Genomic DNA, 14,211 nt, shown 5'->3' on the forward strand with positions numbered 1-14,211 from the left:
CCTGGAGCTCCTCTCTACATTCAGAGAGCACATGGGCAATAACCATTTCTCCATATGACAAGATACAAAGAACAGGATTACCTGTCAATATTGGGCAATATTGCCAATTCAAACAATATAAGTTGCTGTCAATATGTTTCCCAGTTATAGCTATTATACTTGCTCTCATAAATGGATTCTTCAGCTTCTATTCCAATCACCACCCAAGCAATTGTATACATACATACATACATACATACATACACACACACACACACACACACACACACACACACACGCACACACACACACATACACCTTTGTGTTTTGTGAAAATGGCTGTCATTTTTTTTATTTAAGTGATCTCAATGTAAAATATGTTCTTTACTAAATGTTTTACAAATTGACATTATCAAACATTTTTCCCTAATAAAGGATTTGACTTATGATCTTTTCTAACAATAAATATCGAGAGTAATTGGCTATATAGCATCCTTAATTTGAAATATAAAATAGCAATATGGTAGCATTTTAGCTGTGATGAAAGCACTTGATAGCATGATTAAAATATATCTTGTAAACAAGATTTGTATCTTGCATAGTGTTTAAAAATAATTATGCAATTTAAGAGATATCTTTAAAACTACATGTTTTCAGTGATTTAAAAATACTAGTGTGGTATAATTTTTTAGAAATGAAGTGTAAACTATTTCTACAAATGTGCATATTTTATAAATGTAACTGTCTTTTTCTTTTAAGTATATTTTCCTGGATAACAAACTTCAAAGATAAGAGCAAACATGCATTCTTGTGAACATGCCCACATTATTTATAGTAAAGGACATTTATCTGTGTAGTATTCTCCTATTACTTTCAGCCTTGGTCCAAATCAAGTATCTAGCGTGGAGTAATCTTGAAGGATCAGCTTGACCCTGAGTTCATCTGGTTAACTTGGGGATCTAGCTCGTCATGATTTCATTCTCCCTTTATGATTCTGTAAAGAGTTGGTTGAAGTAATTATAACTTACAAATGTATCTGCCAGCTTGATCTCTCATGACAGACACTTCCTGCTGAAAAACCATGCTTAATCTATATGCTTGGCATATGCACACTCAATTAAAACTTATTTTCTTTTCTAATTCTGAGCAAAAAAGTTGCAATATTATCAGAACTTCATGCCTGGAATTCCAACCATATCCGAACATGTATTCAATCATCTTTTCCCAAACCAGGAACAACTGTTTTCAACAGAGGTCTCTGTATTTGAATTAATAATCTTTTGAATCAGGCCCTGAAATATCATATGCACCGAAAAAATCATTAGATTTTATTATCTACATATTTATTGTGTGTACATATTCATGTGTGTGTGTGTGAGCACATATATATGCACATGTATGTATTGCATAGGAACATGTCATACTGCACCTCTGGAAGCCAGAGGACAACTTGCAGGATTCCAGATTCTTTGTTTATGGCATATGTTCCACGGATTATACTCAAGTCAAAAGGATTGTTGGCCAAGAGTTTTAACGGCTGAGCAATCTCATTGTTTCAAAAAAAATTTTTAATAACTATGACAAGCAAAAAGCCCAGAAATACCAACAACGCAGTTTGTTTAATTGAGTCAAATGAAGCTGTGAAATAAAGTTGCTCAACAAAGACATTTTGATAGATTTCAGAAGACACATTAAGCAAAATGCCTTGAAGAGCAGGAAAAATACCAAAAGCAAAAATGGAAGAAATGAGTCTGAAGATGGGCCTGTGGTCAGATGTCTTACCACTCTTCCACAAGATCAGAATTTAGATCTCAGTACTGAGGTCTGATAGCTCCCAGCTGCTTAAAATTCAGCTCCCATTTTGGTTTCTTAAGGAACCTACACACACTCACACACACACACACACACACACACACACACACACACACACATACACACACACACAAAGAGAGAGAGGGAGGGAGAGGGAGGGAGAGGGGGCAGGAGGGGGGAGGGGGAAGAGGGGGAAGAGGGGGAGAGGGGTATGGGGGAGAGAGAGAGAAAGAGAGCAAGAGAGAGAGACAGAGAGAGGCAAGTTTATAAATATTAGCTTCAACTAATATTAATACCTCTCTAAGTTTATGTTTCAAACAGTGAATTTGGGTGATTTTTGATTTCTGCCTACAAATCTTAAGACTGTAGAGTTAGAATTAGTTATTCAACGGTATGTGCCCATCTAAAAGATGTTATTGAAATGACAATATAACAATCTTACAAATAAAGCTTCATTTACTCTGCCTAACAAAATGTTGAGGGACCTACTGTGAATCTCAAAGGAGTATGTAAATTCCTCATTTTTTCCTTAATAAAATTTTCTATGCAACATCAGTACAAAACTCAATTAGACCACAAGTCTGACTTTATTGTATTTTGTAAATTAAGTGATTGTTAACATTATATAAATACATTTTTGAAAACATAGGCTTGAATAATTACATTTCAATTAAGCATGGGGTATAAAAACAAGTATCTTAAAAAATCATTCATGTATTTTGGGTGAAATCAAATGACCACTGATCTGTGTCTGCACACTTCATGTGACACCTCACGGAATACTCTAAAGGTTTTCTCCAAGAGAGCTGGGTGTACTGCCTTGGGAGATGCTCTTCAATGACACTAAAGGCTCCAAGACCATATTTCAGACCACGCCCATCTCTGCCAATTGCGCAGATTCCCTTTTAAATTCAAAAGCTTTTGGCTAAATAAACTCTATGTCTGGAACCTGTGGTTACATTTGAAGCTAATAATTTTGAGACTCTTTTTCTCTCCCTTTTAGACACATTTGGTGATTGGAACTGTAACACGGAACAGCAGCCTCTTGAAAGATTCAGATTCAAACAGCCTCCTTTGCAAACTGAAGAATTCACTGAATATAAAATTACAGTAATTTTAGAAGACTTAGAATCTAATGATTGCTTTAACATTCCTGCTGAGATTTTCTTGATGTTGGCTAATGTTGGCTAATATGTGTCTTTTAGATAAGTATATTTTAGTTCTTCTAATTTTTTTTCTTATTGAAAGTGAATAACTTTTAAGATTTTTCTTCCATCAGTATTTCATGTTTAACCTCAATACTTTTGTAGCAAAGCATTACTTTCCAAAGCAAAAGATGGAACTTTGTGGAGATAGATTTTTGGAATAATCTTGAATACATAGGAATTTAGGTTTCTGTCTAATTGCATGCCACTCCAGAAGTAAATATTTCTCTCTCTCTCTCTCTCTCTCTCTCTCTCTCTCACACACACACACACACACACACTAAATGAAGCTCTACTACTTTTATAAACAAAGTGGAACAAGCTGTCTCTTTTGAGTAGTTTCTTTCAAATGGTAATGTTTAGAGGGTCGAATACCACACTATCATCCATAGACGGCATGCATCCTGTTTTGACAAGTGCATACTTTATGTGGATGGAGATTTGACCTTCATTGTGGGTCAACTGTCAGTACATGTTAGAAGCATGCCCTTATAGGCCGTAGTGTGGGCATACTCTCATTTCTATTGGAGGAATAGATGGGGCTTGTGTTTAATGTATATGACACTTGGTTTTCTTCACGGTATCATTAAATCATTCTACAGGAACATTGGTGAGTGAAGTGTGAAAAATCTGGTGGTTTCATTACTTATAGGATGCTGATGGCCTTTGTATTTCTTCTATTGTAGGTGTTCATATAACTGTGCATATATAGATGTAACATGTACATTCAACAAAATGTATATTTTATAATTCACATTTAATACTCATTATTTTCTTTTAATTTTGACAACTTAGAATAACTTTTGTCCTCCTGTCCGGTATGGTTTTCTAAACTGAAGATTTCTTTCACTGCCCTAATCTAACCTGAACTGTCTTACTACCTTACACCTCTGTAACTGGATCTATTTCTCTCAGCTTAACTTACAGGCCTTCAGATACAGATACGACCCTCTTGTGCTTATTTTTCTAAGTGTATCAGAAAAATCTTCTCAGCTATATTCCTTGACCTCAAGTCCTGGCAGTCTGTTCTCTGTGGTTAATATTTATGCTTTTTTCTAGATGGCTCCTCATCATGTCCTTCTTCCAGTGATGCCATAGCTCTTCTCTTCTGGATAGAACTTTACGTACCATATCGTGTGTGGTGGCTAGGAACAAACCATTCCATGACACCTCATCTCAAGATACTACCATTTATTTGGGGGAAAATGGTATTAAAAGAAAATATTTCATGCAAGACACTATGACCTGCTCTAATTAAAAAAAAAAAGAAAACAAAAATGAGTTCAAAAGTGAATTAGAGTGGTAGTATGAACACAAAATTCAGATTCCTAAAACATATTCATATATGAAATGATCTAAACAAAATCACAAAATAACAAAGGCAGATGGAGTCCCAAGTGAATACCTCTTATCAGCAAATGAAATTTCCCACAGTATGAATGGGTTACATCTAATTGAGTTGTTGCCCTAAGAGATCTCACGGAAATCCTCAAACAAATCAAGCTGTTGACCAGGCTATATAGATTGTTCTCCACAAACTGATAGCAAGTGCCTATTTGCTGAACAACACCTACACAGCTCATTCAAATGTAATTTGAGTTTGTGCCCACACATTGTTCTTGGTACTGGAAGACATACTGCACACTATTAAATGAGAAACAAACACCAACCTAGATATAAACACTTTGATCTACAGTGGTGTTCTGCCATCAAGATAATGCTAGTGCAATAGTGGCACAAAGCTTATCTGTGTCTCACAATTACTCTATCATCTGCTAATATTTACTCAAGTGTTCAATTGTTTGATACATACAAATATGAATTAAAGAGCAGTGTATCTTCTATTCTGTAAAATTTCATATTTGCAAATCACTGAGAAAAATGTAGTTAGCCAACATTGTGCTGTTACAGAGTAATATTTGACTCTAAAATGTCATGCTTTGAGATTTATTCTGTGAAGTGACAAATATATAGAACAAACCCTGCCTAATAGTCTGGAATGATGGCCATCTTCTGTATAATAAAGTGTTTTCTAGTAGTTCTCTCTCTCTCTCTCTCTCTCTCTCTCTCTCTCACTCTCCCTCTCCCTCTCTCTCTCTCTCTCTCTCTCTCTCTCTCTCTCTCTCTCTCTCTCTCAGAGTGCGATACCTGATCAGAATTATGGCACAATTCAAAAATCAATTTCTGTCTCTCAGAACCGGTGTGAAACTTAGCAGACCCTCTGTAATTAACATAATCAACCGCTAGCCTTCACAATATGTGTGAACTAAAGAATCTTACAGACAAATCAATTGCTTACACGGTGACAAAACAGCAGTTTGTCAGACACTTCTCTGGATGCACAGGGTGTGAGCTTGAACAATCCTTAGGATTTTGAGTCCCTAACTAACACCGAGCATGGTTATTTAGAATCAAGTGGGCCTCTGTCATTGTAAAGCTGCCAACTTCTCTTGTGAACAACTCCATCTGATTTGCTTTTCCAGAATCTGACTTCCCTTTCCCTTATCACCTGGAGATCAATAAATTTGGGAGGTCATTTTTTGAGCTTATTATGCCTTGTGTACTGGAGGAATTAGCTTTGACTTTTATCTACATTGTTCCTTAAATCCTTTAGGCATTGTGGTCTTAGGAAGAAATTCTCCTTAAGGCAACACAGTGTGAAACTCAACGTTGATCAATCCTTATTTTACAGTATAAAAGCAAGTTAATAACTTGCTGAGACAAAACTTTCACATGCTTGCAACTGTTATTAGAAGGAGACAGCAAGACAGTCATGTGATGAGAGTATCAGGCATGTCTTTGCAGGTGATAGGGGGATGCTACTTGTTTCAGGGGATGGCAAAAGGCAGAATATTGGACTTCTGTTTTACTGCCTGTCATCAATCAGGCAGCACGTTAGCAGAATATATGGTCACACTTTTGGTGATAACTCTCAAGATATCTGGTGGACAAAACAAAGAATTTTATCATGTGGAAACTGTTGAAATGAAGATTTGAAAATTTGAAAAATTTGAAATATTTGCTTTAAAAGAGAATCAGTTGATAAAGATGATATACATACTTATATACATACATAGATGCATATAATTAAATGATGGGCATTCATGCATTGAATATTTTTATAAAAAATTAAAGAGTTACACATGAGTCATTAGCATTTTAAATACATTTCTATGTTCCATGTCAATTTACCAGTCTACCAATTATAGCGTAATGTGTTTTGAATGATAAGATCTTTGCAGTAATCCACAAAATGTTTCATATCACTCTTTCATTTTCTTAACAGTGTAGCTGTCTGTGTAATCTAGGGAGACATGACCTCAGTGCTTCTATGGATAGTATAATTTCAGTGATTAATTATATTTTTTAACATGAAGAGTTCACACTTTTCTCAATGAAAAGTAAAATAAAATAATCCTGAGAGTTTAAAAAAGAATGGTTTTTAATACACGTAGTTAGTTTGCATCAACTCCTATATACACTATAGATATTTTGAAATTGCTTATAATTTTCAGAATCTAAGATAAATTATTGAATATTCATAATTCAATATTGAAATATAAAAATTTGCTTAAACCTTCTGATAATTGGCTATATAGAGCTTGAAAACTGTTTAATTTCATATCTAATTAAAATTTATGCAAAACAATTGATCAGGACTCTTCACTTAATTCCAAAACATCTAAGAAAATAATTCTTGACTTTTTTGAAAAAATAAAGTTTGCCATGGAATATGGTTTATATTTGGTGCTGTTATTCTGAACATAATTTTTTTCTATAACCCTCTATGGATCAATGCCCATTTCAGGGTTGCCTATTGCCATTTTTCTAAAAATATTATATTTTGTTCTTATGTAGGTTCTTACACGAGTGATGGGAACTGAACTCTGGTCCTTTGTAAGTGCATTGGTTACTGTTAATTGTAAACAACTGAGGCATTTCTCCAGACCTATGTACTTCAATCTTAATCAATTTTTTTATTTAATTAGCACGTATTAGCATTGAAAATAAGATAATTTTATTTTACAGTAAAATGGTTATTATATATAAATGTCTAAATACCCATCATGTTTATGTATCTACATAGCCTCAGAAAGTATAATATCAATGAAGTACCTAAAACATCCATGGTTACTTATATTTCACCAACCATTATCATATATAATTTTTAGATTGAGAACCAGAATTTGTTATGTTATGATAAGGATAAAAATGAAAGCTATTACCCTTGTATCCAATAGAACTGAGAGAAGTTGCAAGCTCTCTTATGCATTATAAAAGCTACCAACCAAACAAATACAAACAAATGAATAGTGGATTATGAATGATTTACTATACAAATAAATATAGGCAGAAGAAATCACATATAAAAATGTTTAATCTCTTTCTCAATATGTCAACAATGTTTGAGTGCCTGAATGTAATGCTTCCTATTTAAGAATCTTCCTTATACAGAAAATTACTATAATGCTCTACAGAACTGTTGTATCAGAGCAAAAATAACTTGGCATTCTACTGTTTAATATATTTAATCTTCCCTTAAATTATAATTTGAAACTAAAGAGTTAGTTAGCCAAGGGTAGATACAGCAGGATTGGGAACAGCCCTAGATATTTACAGGTGAAATTTCTGATAAAAAAATAAAAGAAATAATCTGCTTCCATGTCTTAGCAGCAAATTCTCCCTGATGTTTCTAAAAATTAAGTGAATTTTCTTAAAAATACAAATTCTAGATTTTATTACTTAAGGGATTTTTTTGACAAATTGAAAGTTTTAACACTTGCTTAGGTTTGTGTACAGAATATACCTTTAGATTCAAAAATATTTAAAAGTTTACTTTCTGTGGTTAATGTTGTGTCTGGAGGAGAGATCTGTTGTTTTGTTTGTTTTGATTAGGTTTTGTTTTATTTAACCAAATGTTTTAAACATTATTTTTTTAAAAGATTTATTTATTATATGTAAGTTCACTGCAGCTGTCTTCAGACACTCTAGAAGAGGGCATCAGATCTTGTTACAGATGGTTGTCAGCCACCATGTGGTTGCTGGGATTTGAACTCCGGACCTTCGGAATAGCAGTCGGGTGATCTTACCCACTGAGCCATCTCACCAGCCCCAAAAGTTTTAGTAGACTGTGAAGCAATTTGGTTTTAAAAGATAGCAGTTGTCAGGAGTGGGATTCGAATCCACGCCTCCAGGGGAGACTGCGACCTGAACGCAGTGCCTTAGACTGCTCGGCCATCCTGACCTACTAAACATTATTTTAAATTAAATCTTTGAGAATTTAAGACAATATATTTGAGTACATTCACTTATTCTATAGACATTCACCCATACCTTCTGACCTTTTAGTTTTCTTTTATGCCCTCCCATCCATTTTAGTTTGGGTTACCCAACTAGTCTTAGGAGTAGAGCCTGCCTTGGCAAGTGTTTGATCAGTCACAGGTCACAACCTTAAAGAACACAGACTCTCTTTTCAGAAGAGTTAAATGTCAGTAGCTCCTATGTTGGTGGTAGGATTTCTTCCATTATGTCTAAAAAATAAGTTTCTGAATGAGGAGGATTGAAGCAGGCTCACTTCATTTACTCACGGAGCATTTTAATTGAGAATAATGCCTTTTACAACATAGAAAGGGAACTGGATTAATCAAGGCCATGTGCTTTTTGGATTCTTGAATCATTTCTTTAATACTATTATTTTCATATTTAAGAAAGTCAAATTATTTTGTTCAAGAACAGAACCAACCTAGTCACTCAAAGTCAAAGTTCATTCCAACATCATTCGAAAATGAGAAACAACACTAAGCAAGGAAAAGTGCCAACAGACACCAAACTCATCCCAGAGGATACCTGAAAGGGGTGTTCCTTTTTCTTACTTTTTTAGAACAAAACTTAAATTCATTTAATTACTTACAAAAATATAAAGTGTTCAAGTTATTAATGACAACCATCATTGCTGTGGGTGAGGAATAAATTGTAAAATGACATTTAACATTTAAGTAAGCTGCCTTCTGAATTTCAGGGTTTGAAACTGATCTAAGACTCCTCTTGATATCTAGATTTAAAGTATTAATGGCGATCATCATTGCTGTGGGTGAGAGATAAATTTTAAACTGATATTATTGGGTTTTTTTTCTAAAACTTTTAAGAAATAGTAGATACTCAGATGGGGAAAACCAAACCACAACAAATCCTTAGAGTGAATTTCATTTAAAACAAATGGAAATACATATTGAGCCATATTAATGACTCCATAGTTGAACCTGCCAACAATTCAGGATTACTAAAACCTTACTTGAATGAACAACTGGTCTTTGAAGTCCTGCCAAGAAAATTACTTGTCTCAGGTCATTATAATAATGGAACATTAATTATGATTGTGTGAATGAATTCAAGCATAATTTGCTAATACCCATAGGTACTTGGATTTCTCTTCAGCTACATAGCTCAAACATTTAAGTAATCTGCCTTCTGAATTTCAGGGTTTGAAACAGATCTAAGACTCCCCTTGATATCTAGATTTAAATAAAAAGGGATTTCCATATTGTCAGTGTACACTGACCAGAAAACCAGTAAAACAGTCATAAACTTGAGAGACTGCTGGCTCTTAAAACAGAGCAAAGACTTGTAAACCTTGGAGACAGATAGTCTTGCCAATAGAATTACAATTTTAAGTGGAAGACTTTGTTGAAGTGGTAAATTGGTGCAAAGAAGGATTTTAAATCAGTATATTAGCTTTTATGTTCATTTTAGTTGACTTGTAGTAGAAGGAGTCACAGAGAAAAAAGATAAATTAAGTAGAACCCACTGAACAGTATTAGAATTCATGAGGATCAAGAAAGTGAACATAATTTTACTCATCAAGTAAACTGAATAAACATAATGAAAAACAAACCACAAATAATAGTTATATAATTTATCAGGAAAGACAGGACAACAGAAGTACATTGTAAAGAAATTTACTTTTCTCCTTTATAGTAAGGATAGTAATAAAGCAACTTTATTTTAGTGTGTCTATTATAACTATCAAAGAGAGAATGAGAAAAACCAAAGACTTATCAGTTTTCCCATCTCCTCTCCTATCTGCCAAACCTTCTAACAGATACTACACCTCCTATCAGATACTGCATCTTCCTGCTATCAGATTCCACACCTCCTATCAGATGCCATCTATACAAGTTAAAATTATTAAAGTATTATACGTGAAAGTCATGTGTGTTTTGCAAATGAAATTATATGCAGTGAAACCAAAGTCACCTTGTAATGACTGTCCTTATGCATTATCACGGTGCGCGAAGTCTTCCCTTGCCCAAACACTGAACAAAATCATGTGCTTAAACTTCATTGCCTGTCACAGTTCATAGATAGTGTACATTTGTAAGACATTTGTATGGAAAATAACATTAGGAAAACCCAATAAAATACGGGAATTTGCTTAAAGGTAGTATAACAAGCACATTCCAAAACCTGAAATACTTAATTTGATGAGTAGAAGAAGAGAGACATAGGAAAAAATTTAATAAAGTTGTGCAGGCTAGGTTTATATCAACTTGACAATAGCTACAGTAATTTTGGAAGAGGTATCTTCAACTAAGAAAATACCCCAATCAAGTTGGCCTTTAGGCAAGTTTATGGTACATTTTTTGTTATTGATGTCTGATAGGGAAGGGTCCTGGTCATTGTCGGCAATGTCACCTCTAGCCAGGTGGTCTGAGTTATATAAGATATCAAACTGAGTAAGCAATGTGGAGCAAGCCAGGACTCAATGTTCTTCCATGGCTTCTGCTTCAACTGTATCCAGGTCTTGCCTTTAATTCCTGTCCTGTGTTCCCTCAGTGAAGGATTTATAAGATTGAAAGGAGACATAAGCCCTTTACTCTCCAAACGTGCTTAGATGATGGTGTATTATGACAGCAATAGAAATCTTAAGTAAGACAAAGGTCCTGTGCTCTGATTAGGACTTTGCTTCACTTAGTCTGGATACATATCAAAGGCTCTGATGATAATAAGATATGCCATTTCTCTAAATGAAGGGGTAGGTTTGCAGTTGGCAAAAATTACTTCTATGTTTCAAAATGTTACCATGATAAATATCATGATGCTTAATCAACTTCCATTAAAAAAGTTAGCTGTTACATCATTCCAGACATATAAAGTGTCAAATGGTGATATTCAAAACTTGAAAAGTTGTAAGATCTCTTCTAAAACTTTCCTCATTTCATCCTCATGCATATAAGCATTAGAGGTACAAGAAACCTAAGGATAGTTGCAAGTTTTTGATTGGCTTTGGGATGTTGTTACATTAGTGTTGTGAAATAAATATGTTCCGAATGTCGTCAGGTTTCAATGTGCCTCCCATTATTTTATGTTTGTTACTGAAAGATGTACAGCGTTGTTTCTCCTTTTGGCCCCTCTAAGTAAGGCTACCTTATGTTAAAGTCTTCTCTCATATAAGTACACCAAGAGAATATATATATATTACCATGGAAATCTAAAGGCAAATAAATACTGGGGTATGACTAAATACTATATATCTTTACAATAAGACATTAAATCAAGAATAAGTGCTAATAAATAATAATAATATTTTAAAATTAGTTTATGATAACTGCAGTATTTGAACTAATGTCCCTTGAAGTATGGCATAGACATGTAGGAGGAGCAACACGTACTCACAGGGATTTAGTGGCATGATTTTGTCACTAGCCCAACAGATAAGCATAAAACTATTAGCAGTACCATTAGATAAAGCCAAGAAGTGAAAAGGGATATTACCAAAACTACTTGGACAAGAACCTAGTAGTCTGGTATCATAGGTACTGGCTTACCTAACTTTGAGTGGTTTTGGAAGTCCATTCATATTTCATACCACTGTCCTATAATGTGTATGTTGGAATTTAGCCAACACCATTGCCTCATTCCTGTGAATTCTGCTGCAGTGTAAATCATACTGGTACCTTTCTCTTAGCTATTATTGCATGCATTATGGGCAATGTCCTACATGCCTGAACAATAGAGATATTTCATTTGCTCCTTGTGTTCTGAAACACCTAAAGCAATTTAATCTACAGCCTGAATTCTCTGTGAATACCCATCAAATAATGACCTCTCTACCAGACTTTGGTTATTTACTGCCCTCTTGTAGGTTCAATGTACTAAAAAATTGAGTGATTTGATATACATACATTGTTTATTTTGCTGGAAAGAATTAGACCTTATTTACTTTCTTTTGCTGTAGAGAGGACAATATAACCTAAGCAACTTATAAAAGAAAGTTCATAATGGAAGGATTCCTTACAGTGTCAGAGGGTGTCAGTCACTGTCCTGGTGGGGAACAAAGCAGTAAAAAGAAAGGAGTGGTTTTGGAGAAGTATCCAAGAACTTATATTTGATCCACAAAAATGAAATAGAAAGTTAACTGCAAATGATATAGTTTTAGAAACCTCAAAGTCCACCCTCATTGACATATCTCTACCCATTAAGCCACACCTCCTTCAACTATGCCATACCTGCTCTATTAAAGTTATAGCTACTCCAAAGCCACACCTCTAAATCTTTCCTGAGCAGTTCTACCAACTTTGGACCAATTATTCAAACCTATGAGCCATTTTTATTCAAACCATCACAATTTAAGATGTATAAAAATGTAAAACAAAATTAAAACAGTCTACAAACCTGAGAAATAATTTGACAAGCTCTAAGAAGGTTTTGTGAAAATTTGCCTGTGCCTTGCATTTTTTCGTTATCAATGTGGTCACTTAAATATCCTTATATTTTTATCTTCTTTCAGGTAATTACAAAGCAATATGACAAAATTAACTACTTTCACATGTATACATGCTTTCAGTTCTTTGAACACCAAGCTCTAAGAAATCTCATCTCTATGGACATGAGACATACAGAAAACTGACTAATACACAGATGATCTGTAATCTATCAGAGATGATTTCAAAATCTATGAAAAAAAAGAACTACATAGAAAAGACCTGTGTATCTTGTATAATAGATTTAGATTTTTAAAATAATTTATTATTCCGTGGTAATTTATTCAGAAAAGCTAATAAATATATACGAACAGAAAGAGAGATTTTCACACATACATACATATACATACATACACAAATGTACACACAAACTATATATTTAAATGCTTGTTAATGATAGAATGGAAAATTATTCTTCACATTTATAGTAGGCAAATATAAGTACACAATTTATATATTATAAGGTTCTGGAACAACAATGCAGTATAAAAAGAGTTTTATAACAATATTCAATTGTTTTAAACAGTGGTACAATTTACATGAAATTATAAATGGTGCTTCTATCTCAAACATCAATAATGACATGAGGCTTCTTGAACATTCAGACATTGATGTTTAGACTGAAACTGGTACACTTGCCCTATGGAACCTCATGCTTTTGTGAGCTGATGTTATTGTGTGTCCACCCTGTGATAAAACAATTCTGCATCTACATAATCTGTTAAACAAAACCAATGCCACTATTCTGCCAACACACACAAATCTCTAGGAGAGTGGTGTTTCCAGAATTTGAAGACTAGAAACAACTAACAAAATCCATAGGTGATTTTTTATTTAATTAATGTAATAGCATTTAGTATTTGAGTATAATTTGACTTTTTAATATGATTGCACATAAAGCACACATTCACACGGCCATTGAAAGTTGAATCACTGAAATTTCATCTGGTTCAGAGGCACATTATACACAGAAAAGGGAGAGGTAAGTGTATACATGTATATGTTTATGTGTGTGTGTGTGTGTGTGTGTGTGTATGTGTATGTATGTATATTTGTGTATATATGTATATGTGTGTATATATATATGTGTGTGTGTGTGTGTGTGTGTGTGTGTGTGTGTGTTAAGTTCTTAAAATGTTTGTGGACTTAATATCTACATTTTAAATATAATTTCCCATCTCTACAATGTACAGAAATTACAAGTGATCAAATTTGTATATGTTAATATGGGGGACTTTGGGGATAGCATTGGAAATGTAAATGAAGAAAATACCAAATAATAATAATAATAATAATAATAATAATAATAATAATAATAATAAAAGAAAAAGAAAGAAAAGCACAATCAACATCGGAGTACCAGGATCAAAAAAAAAAAAAAAAAAAAAAAGAAAAGAAATTCAGCAAGAGCCTCAGTTCTTGCATCTGGTTCATATTTATTTTGTAAGTCACTG

At 33.8% G+C, this 14,211-nt stretch overlaps 1 protein-coding gene and 1 non-coding gene across 4 annotated transcripts in view; both read right to left on the reverse strand.

Moving 5' to 3' along the window:
• The window catches only part of Naaladl2 (N-acetylated alpha-linked acidic dipeptidase-like 2), a 1,346,047-nt gene that overhangs the window by 356,764 nt on the left and 975,072 nt on the right, over nucleotides 1–14,211 (reverse strand). The gene's annotated exons all lie outside the window — the stretch shown is intronic.
• Nucleotides 8,159–8,241, reverse strand: n-TLcag1. The gene has a single exon. It is a non-coding gene; the product is annotated as a tRNA-Leu (tRNA).

The sequence above is a fragment of the Mus musculus genome, chromosome 3 (genome assembly GCF_000001635.26).
Source record: "Mus musculus strain C57BL/6J chromosome 3, GRCm38.p6 C57BL/6J".
In the NCBI taxonomy this organism is placed as follows: domain Eukaryota; kingdom Metazoa; phylum Chordata; class Mammalia; order Rodentia; family Muridae; genus Mus; species Mus musculus.